Source organism: Myotis davidii, unplaced genomic scaffold (genome assembly GCF_000327345.1).
Source record: "Myotis davidii unplaced genomic scaffold, ASM32734v1 scaffold125, whole genome shotgun sequence".
In the NCBI taxonomy this organism is placed as follows: Eukaryota; Metazoa; Chordata; class Mammalia; order Chiroptera; family Vespertilionidae; genus Myotis; species Myotis davidii.
This window is the reverse complement of record NW_006299390.1, coordinates 6,869,948-6,879,904: the sequence shown is the minus strand read 5'-3', so window position 1 is coordinate 6,879,904 and position 9,957 is coordinate 6,869,948. Positions and strand designations below refer to the sequence as shown.

The following is a 9,957-nucleotide window of genomic DNA, read 5'->3' as shown; positions in this document are numbered from 1 at the left end:
AGAGAGAAACATCGATCAGCTGCCTCCCGCACATCTCCTACTGGGGATGTGCCCGCAACCCAGGTACATGCCCTTGACCGGAATCGAACCTGGGACCTTTCAGTCCGCAGGCCGACGCTCTATCCACTAAGCCAAACCGGTTTCGGCCCAATACATAAGTATTAAGATGTGTTTTGGGGGAATTGGTTTCAATTTTTAGTTGAGGATGAAACATAATAAATAAATCTGACTAAATTAAGCTATTTCAATCGCTAAATCATAGTCCTTAAGAGATACTTCCATTTCCCAGAAAGAAAAAAAGGTAACATTTCTCTAAGAACTTAACATCCTCGGGTCTTTAGTGCATGCTGTGTTGAGAGCAGCCGTCTGGGTTCCAGGGCATGAATGGCTGACTCTGCTTTCAGAGATGCTCTTTAATATTGAGCTCAGAAGGAAAGATTCAAAAGCTGCCTCCATATTTTGATTTATAAAATATGTGTTAACATGGTATTGCCATTAAGGATGCCAATATTCTATTTAGTATTTTTCTTTATTTAATTCAATAGCGAGTGTTATAGAACATGCATTTCCCTCCAGGACTCACAAACCCTATGTTCCTTTTGGTCAGTATTGGTGGAAACCAATTTTTCTATTATCATCTCTTTCCCATCCCCATCCTCAACCTGTGCCCATACTGCTGGGAGCCATTTTAGAGCTTCATGGAAAGTCACCCTGGATCAAAGCCAACACCCATGTTAAGAATGAGAAAGTGAAGAAGAGCCAGCGGTTTGATCCAGCTGTGCCTGAAGAGGACTAATTCCGCAGTTTTCAATTATATGGGCCCCCCAAGTCCCCATATTGATTCAGCTAGTTGGAGTTGAAAGCACCCAAACTGTTACTCTCAGAACCTATGTGAAACGTTGACCTTAGCTCATATACTTTAAACAAATAAACCATCTCACCAAAAGTGTTATCATAAAACATTATCTAATGAGTAAGCCTCTAAAACAAAAAAAGAAAGAAAAAATATCTCTGCAATATGATTTCTACACCGTAGATGCTGAAGAACCTATACTATAGGTATCACAAGCTTAGATTAAAGAGAGACATAGGTATGGTAAATTCTTTGTTAGGAGATAAATTGTTAGAAGAGGAGATAACTTTACTTTTCCAAATTATCTGATACCGATTTCAAAGGACTGGTTATCTTCCAAATGTGCATTTTGAAATATTTGTAGATACCAGGAACGTAATGGAACAAAAAAACAAATATAACCTGCTTTAAGCAAAATCTGATTCTCCCACATCAGAAAATATTCTTTCGAAGAGTTTTAGTACTTCTTTTATTCCAGACATTTATTGAGTAACTACAACAAGAATGAATGACAAGCTCCTATAAATAAACTTTTCTCAAACATTTTAAATGATCTATGTACTGATTGTGTTTATGTGTCCATTGCCAGAAAGAGTCATAATTGATTAAAATAAAGATTTCTAAAATTTATTAGAATTCAATCACACAAAAAACCCGTTACTGAATATTAAATGTAGATAATTAGTAAGTGGTTACATTGTTTTTGTTTTCCTGCCTATTAAAAGTTCTTTCCAAGTATCTTGAATATACTTTGCCATTTAATTTGTTTACATGCCAATCTAATATCTCTTTATAGACTAATATGTGTGATCCCTTGCTAATAGTGAGATTCCTTTGGGTTGTTTAGTGGATTTGTTCTGGACTGCTCATTTAGTTTGTTAACAGTGGGCCTTTATCTGACTACCAAATGCACCCGGTGTGGGTGTCAGTGGGGCCTAGTCGTTATTGCCTTCAACAGGGACTCTCAGAACAGCTCTTCTGCTCTGATGGCAGTTAATTCAAGAAAAATAGGTTAAGATCTGTGTTGACTCTTGCTTCCATCTATGAGTTGAGTCTTATCATCATTAATCTGGGCATTGCTTAGTTCAAGGGACATACTAGAGGATTAAAAATATTGATCAATTGCAGAATTCTGTAGAAATGAATGAAGTGTAAGGAAAAATGGAAAAAAAATCACCAAATGTATCCTTGTGCCATAAAATACTCGAGTCAGACTGATGCTTTTATTCCCAGGAGAAACTTTAATATGATGAACTCTTAAATATCAAAACAAAATGTATAAATGCCAAAACCCAGGAGAAAAGGACCATAAATAGCACCTTGCAGCAGTCCTGTCTCAGGAGAGGCTGTTGGCTCTACCTCTGCTGTTGAGTGTGATAAACACAAGCATTGGAATCAATAGGGAGATAAGGAATACTATGCCAATATATGACGAGGTACAGTTTATATATGGCATGAATATGAAAAAAGAAGAAGGTGTCATTAAAATCTTGAAAACATGCCTCAAATCAGATAGGGCAAACAAGCTGAATATGTGCTGCAGGGAGCAAATATTCAAACTGAGGATGAGTATATGCCCCTAATGTGTTTCCGTTATGGCAGAAATGAGCTTTATAAATAAATTACTTTCTAATATGTTTTAGTGTTGGATTATGTGGTATATTATTTAAGGCATAGATTTTAAAGAGAAATAATGTGGTAACATATTTATTGTATTTATATATGAATAATGTAAAGTGAAAATATTAAAATATACTACATATATATGGATAAGTTTATAGATTATTTGTTTAGAAGTATTAATAGAAGTCAAAATTACAGAATCTTCTATTACCACAAAGATTATATATGATGCAAGTCTTACATACTCATGCTTTTAATTTAATGCAAATACATATATATATATATACATACACACACATATATATATTCTATCTATCTATCTATCTCTATGGGCTTAGAAAATGGGATAGTAACCAGTAGACAATATATTTGAAATAACTATAATTACATTGTGTATTTAAGCTTAATTTGTATGTAGTTTCTATCTATTATAAACTATATAAATGACTATTTTAAAAATTTGGTAAATTATAATATTACTTAGCTTGTGTAAACAATAAAAATACTAATATGATAAAAGAGCTGATTTAAATATTCTTACCAGCAAAATACTTGGCACCATGCCAGTGAAGTGAGTTATGCATTCACTGATAAATTGGGTTGCCATAGCAAGACCATAGTCACTGAGTTTCTAAGCAACCTGAGACTCCACAGACTTCAGAATCTTAGGAGTCCACTGATCTTTCATCAGCCTTACGCGAGAAATATGAAAACCTGTGGTATACCAAATTCAATGGAGGTTTCCTGATTACCCAGTAGATCAGTGACCACCCCCGCACAGTCTCCCCTATATTGATAGTAATTTAATTTATTAAATAATAATAATATTCATTCTGGGGAAATTGATTACTCAAGGTGCTAAGTGGACAAAATTAAGTACAGAAAATGGTCAGTACCTACTTTGTGCTGGCTAAACAAACATTTACTAAATAAATAAGGGAGATGCAACACATAATCCAATTCTCTAAAAACAAAGTCATTTGCATAATGCTGGCATTCATAAAGCCCTTGCCTTTTAATATAAAAAATATATATTGTACATCTCAATTTTTTCTAGTAATTACTTATATTTAGGTAACAATTTTAAATCAGTAATTGCTTGTGATCTTGTATTGAACTTTTAATTATAGCTTGTCTAGATGGCTTAAATATCTATCCTAACCCCCCCAAATGTCAAACAAAATTGTACATGTGTGAGCTGTAAGCAAGATTATAAATTATTCCTCGAATAATTTCCTGTCTTTGCTTCTGTTAAACATTTTCTTCAGTCCCCTAATTTCACACAATATCACCCGAGGCAAATCATTGTTTCCAATGCTCTCTTTTCATTCACAAGGCTCAATTTCCAACTATTTAGGATAATCACAATGAAATAATGTGGAGGCATATAATATTGTTTGTCCTTATAGATCATTCTATCACAATGCGGGTCAGAATAAAAGATCACTACTAGAAATAGTCATAGGTGATTAGTAAAATAATTATGCCTAGAACCTATAAAATGTCACCTAATTCTAGTACCTGATTTCCTATGCCTGCCCTTATCATTCTGTGTAGCTAGTTATTACCAAGAAAAAGACATCATAGGAATGATTTGCACATTGAAAACTGACTTTAGCTCATTAACCATTAGTTATTTTTTAATTTCATTTTCTCTGTCCTGTTAGCTGTTGCCTCAAAGATGCAGGAACATAAGTCAGGTTTACACTTTGATGAAGAGTGCTCTGACCTAGCAGTAACATAGAGTAATAAAGCCACCTCTTAGGTCATAATAGCCACCTGTTGACTAGAGCCATTCCAGGGACGCCAGCAGTAGAAACTGCCTGCATCTCAACTGGTTACTGTTGACTATAAGAAAAGGAGGAGGGGGATAGATTCTTTTCTCCGAGATTGGGAAGACAGCCACCCTGCCTCACAATCTTAATGTAACAGAGCCCATAGTTACATAATGACAATTATTATAATTGCATCTTCAGGTAAAAAGTGACCCTCTACTCAACAGTAATCATTAGTTATATTCTTAGAAATAAAAAATAGCTGCACATGATTTACCCTTTTAGTACGTTTTTCTACTAAGATATACCTGCATTGTTGCATGTATACTAACTAGTATAAGTGCATGTATATTGGAGGGTATGGATCATTCCAAATATTTTGAATATCTTCTTATCACTTACTATTGTAGTTATTACTGACAAGATCATAGTCAAGTTACTACACCTGACCAATTGCATCCATTTTCTTGTATATATAACTTCTTATCTAAAAGCTTAGAACAGGTTGCTCGAATGTCTATAATATCTCATATACTCTATTTCCTGAAAGAAGAGAAAAATGAAACTATAGCTTAAAATGGACAAGAACAAAGCAAAAATCAGATCAAAGTGAGAGAGTTTTAGTATCGCAGGCACCAGTAATGAGTCCTACACTGTTAGGCAAGAGAAGTTTACAAGGAATACATAGGCATAATTACCAGTTAGAAGTCCGATGCGAAAGTGTAAGGCCACCAATGTTAATGCACTTTCAAAATGCTGGTTGGGAGACAACAGGACTAACACTGATGAATCTGGTTGTGTTTGCCCCAAGCGCTGGGTCAAATCACTGCTGTACATCAGTCAGCCCCACCTCCAAGTCGCCAAGAATGGCTGTGGAATTCTGATTGGCACTCCAGTGAGGCAGTGGGATTCTTAAACCAAAGTAAACCCTGCAGCCAGTGTTTGCCAAGCTCTCCAGCTTGAAAATGAGCTGCTCTTCACCCTGGTTCTTTCTTTAAAAAAGCAAGGATGCAAGAAAGCAGGAAAGAAGAAAGAGAGAGAGAGAGAGAGAGAGAGAGAGAGAGAGAGAGAGAGAGAGAGAGAAGGAAAGGTGGAAGAAAGGAAGGAAGGGTTACTCTGTGATGTTTAAAAGAACACAGAAGCAGCTCCCTCTCCAGAGATATCCTACTTATTTTCCCATAGCAACTCCCCTGACTTTTTTACCCTGTGTCTTAGTTGTAGGACTTTACAGTCCTCAGAGGAAGCACATAGCAACATGCACATGGGTCTTTGGGATAAAGAACAAAGCCTCAGTGAATATTCTAGTTGTGGAAAGCTGGAGATCAGAGCAACATCAGGAGGAGCTTTGCAAAATGAACAAGTTAGACTTACAATAGTTACAACCTTTTTTTTTTTTTGCCATGTAAGAGAACCAAAATACTAATATTTTGTGGATATACTAATATTATGCAACTCACAAGAATAAGAAGCAGCCAAATAAAAATAAGGACATTCTGAAAACAAACCAAGCTATGAGAGTATATGCTAAAGTAGACAAAAATACTTTTTCCCATGTCACTTAAGGTGGTACTTCTTTGGGGATTCACGTTGAGAGCATTCATCCTCACACACACACATACTCAGTGAAGATTTCATAATGTGGCCACTGTGTGCGCAGAACTCTGCCCAAAAGGGGGAAAAAGTGTGATCTCTACTGTGAGGTTTTCTGTAATGTATTTCAAATGCTTCATAGAGCGTCTGCCTGCGGACTGAGTGGTCCCAGGTTCGATTCTGGTCAAGGGCATGTACCTGGGCTGCGGGCACATCCCCTCTGGGAGATGTGCGGGAGGCGGCTGATCGATGTTTCTCTCTCATCGATGTTTCTAACTCTCTATCTCTCTCCCTTCCTCTCTGTGAAAAATCAATAAAATATATTTAAAAAAATGCTTCCATATAAAATACAATGTGGAAGTATTAAGTACTTTTAATATACCTTCTCAAAGTGGGCCCCTACCCTAGTTGTGAACATGCATTTAAAACCTGTCTACTTAGAATGTAAATGAAGCCTGTAATCTAGCTCTCTTTCTCTCTTAACATCTAGAAAATCGCAATAGTAACTGTAACAATGACGTTTTCACTGGTGAATTAATTATTTCAAAGATTTATGAATTGGCTATAAATATTACTGGATAACTCCTTACCCTTACATTACAGGCTATAGCAACCCACCAAGCTCAATTCAAAAACGACTCATTGACTAGCTTTTGATTTCAGGGCTTCCTGGTTGCCTGGCTATGACTGGATAGTTAGCTGGGTGGTTAGAATGTTAAATGTGTGCCTCTGATGAATCCTCCATGCAAGAACGATTGGGCCACCTCAAAGCACAGGGAGCTGGGACCTCAAGGGGCACAACGAGCAGGTGGGGTTCCCGCTTACTACTCAACTGTTTCAGTCAGAAGCCAATTAGAGAAGGCTTTTACTGTGCCTGTTTTGGGGAGAACAGCTATACCTCTCCTACTGTTATTTATTGAAAGCTGCCAATGTTTACTAAAAGAACCCAATGATAGTTTGTGCCCAAATTGACATGGATAGTTTAGCAACACATACTTTCAAGGAACTTGCATACTAGAGGTGCAGCTCACCCACAGAGGATAATTCCACATGAAGATTCTAGGCAGAAAACCACAAAGTCTCTTGGGCTCAAAGGACATCCACATTTATTCAGATAAAAATAGCTGTGACTCTGAGTTCAAAGACCTTTCACCCACTTCTATGTACGATACATTTTTTCTCTCTTGTTCGTGACCTTTATATTGCAGAAATGGAAGGAATCTTAGGAATCAGCAAGTCCTGATCATTGAACAGATGAGGTTTTAGATATCTAGATAGCTGGAAAGTCTTGTTCTGCCTTAAAGGTTATGAGAGATGAGGGCAATGCTAGGAGCCAGATCTCTCTTGCCTGAAGCACCGATGGGGTTCATTCAAAGACAATCTAGGAACTCAGTGAACTAAGTTTGTTTTTATCTATAGTAGAATGACTATAGCTTTACATTTGTGATGCCTAAAAAGAATTTCTAAAAAACAATAAATTTTGGTTATATTTCTGGGGGAAAAAAAGAAAAACAAATAACCTTTTCCAGAATACAACTTTTTCTCCTTATGGTTCTATTTTTTTCCATTTATATCCTTTTTTGCAGATCTTTGCCAAGGTTCTGGACTGATATTTGTTAAAATATCGCTTTATTTTTGTGTGCATATCATTTTTCTTCTTTTTTCTTCTTTAGTAATGTTAGTCAAGTTAATAGTAAGGTCCTGGATAATTGGAATAATTTACACCTCTTTTTGATTCCCATTAACTATACCCTGTTACTGGAGTAAAGTTAACTTTTTAAAACTATTCTGATTATAGTGCACTTTTGACTTTTCTAATTTTGTTTCATTTTAAATATTTTTGAAGTAGAAGAGGGAATAGAGTGATAAATGGTAATGAGAAAAAGAAAAAAAGAATAATAAATAATTTTTCAAAAAATTATTTAATTTAAATTATATATAAAAATGTAATAGTTCTATTTGATTAAAATATTATGTTTCTTCCCTTCATATAAGGCAACTTGAAAAGTTCTAGGAAAGGATAAGGGAAATATTTCTTAATATAATGACATAGATCAGGTGTCATACTGAAATTCTTCCATGTGTCATTATTTAAGTTACCAAACAATCAACTATAATAAGGTATTGCTGGCCACATTTCTATAGAGGATATAAATGACACAGGGAAAATTAGGTAAATGATAAGATTTCCAGAGTTAGTATGAAGTAGGTGACCTTGAATTTATGCATCCAGGTGACAAGTAATATCAAAGATTAGTCATAAGACATAAGGATACATGATTAAGTACAAGCATTTTCTCCCCCAAACCTAAATCCGTATCTTTCGTCAATATAACTCTCGCAGCACCTGCATTTTTTTGCTGTGTTGTTTTAGAATTATTTTCATTACTTTTTACACAGATTACAGTTAAAACAACACATTTACTCACAAAATTATTTAATAAGCTATTCCTCATGAGTGCTGAATATTTCTAGGCCCAGAGATATGAAAATAAATAAAATAAACCCCCAACTTCATGGAGTGATAGTTTATATAGACATGTAGAAAAATTATTTAAAATAGTAGAATAGGTGGTCTAATGGAAGGTTTGTGGTATAGCAGAAGACCTACAGAGGGGGGAGGTTTTAGAGGGAGAAATGACAAGCTTCATAAAGGAATGAACCAATATTCCAGCTCCTTCGTCTCCTTTGTCAAGCATAAATTTGAGATTAATGTCCATGTATTGACCAATACAGAGAAGGGGTGCTGGCAGAGGACCTTGCTCCGTATTTAGAAAGATGGCAATTTCTACCAGAAGTCAGTGATTTCAAGGAAGAAAAACAAACAGTTGTTGCAGCAATGTCAAATAAGTTGTGAGAGAGAATTCCTCACAAATTATCTGAGTGCCTGCTATGTTCAGGGAGTGTTAAAGGGAGAGGGAAAGAAGTTTTACTTCAGAATTTAAAAGCAATTGATATCAAATTGCCAAAAGTTGTAACTTTGCTTATATAAAGCACAAGGAACAACTAAAGCTTTTGCTTTACAGTGTAAAAATTACACATAAGGCTGAAAAAAAGAAGAAAAACATGCTGGGTAAATTTTACAAGTATCTCTGTTTTGTTATTTGGTACTTTTATAGGTAAAGAAAGGCTCATTTAAATTTAGAAAATGAGGGAAATATACTATTATAAAAATATTTTTTTATTTGAAAGTAATGAAGATTCTTCTTATGGATAAAGCATATCACCCTACTGTGAATGCTAGGGCTTAGAGAAAGCAAACATTCACCTTCAGGCCTAAGAAAACAAGAAACCTGAGGTTGTATCAATACTAATTCACAATAAGGTAAAAACCCAAGTAATGCATTTTCATTTAAATAAATTAAAGGTAGGGAAAATTTATTTCCATTTAAAAGTCCAGAGGAAAAATTTTTTGAATAAGAATTTCTTTGTCCTCCTATCATTCACCATAAAAACGTTCCTAAAATGTGGGTAAGCTATTACTGTAGCACTATGTCATGGAAGTTGGCTTTTAAGAAGTACTGATTTCCCCCTAATCTCCTTTATTCCCCTCATTTTAAAAGTCTTTTGACAATCCCAGGTCACTTGTTTTAAAACCTACCCTACAGGTGCCACCTAAGCATAATGATCTCTAGTCACATTCATTTCCAAGTTTACTAACCTTAGCAGACGCAGAGACAACGTGAGGACAGCAGACTGTGTGTGTCAGCCTCGCTCTGGCTTCTGTCAGGCAGCCTGTCCCAGAGGCTCTCCCTCTTCGCTATTGCTCAACTGGATTAGGTAATAAGAACAAGAGTCCTGCTCTCCTCTGTCAAATAGGTAACTCCTAAAGTTCCTGGGGGCAGGACTGACTCCTCTTGCCTGAATTCCACTGAGCTTCAACACTGAAACCCACAAAGAAATGTTCAGAGATAGAGATTACCTCCCAGAGTGAGGCAACTGGGCAAATCATGATTGAAAGCTAATTGTAAACACACCCCAAAATGGTCTTGTGATGCTTCCTCATGTAGGCTAAGTGAGTATTTTTAAAATTCATTGTGCTTATTTCCTTTATTCTGTCCGATGCAGCATATTTCACAAATCTACTGAAGGGCAGGGGACATAGTCTTGTTGTGT

General features: G+C 35.8%; 1 protein-coding gene across 3 annotated transcripts in view; it reads right to left on the bottom strand.

Moving 5' to 3' along the window:
* CD36 (CD36 molecule) overlaps positions 1-9,616 on the bottom strand; it is a 60,451-nt gene extending 50,835 nt beyond the window's left edge. For all 3 annotated transcript variants that reach the window (XM_015571247.1, XM_015571246.1, XM_006774918.2), the window contains exon 1: positions 9,503-9,616. The gene's annotated coding sequence lies outside the window, so the exon portion shown is untranslated. The remainder of the gene's footprint in view (positions 1-9,502) is intronic.
* Between the last annotated feature and the right edge of the window lie 341 nt (positions 9,617-9,957).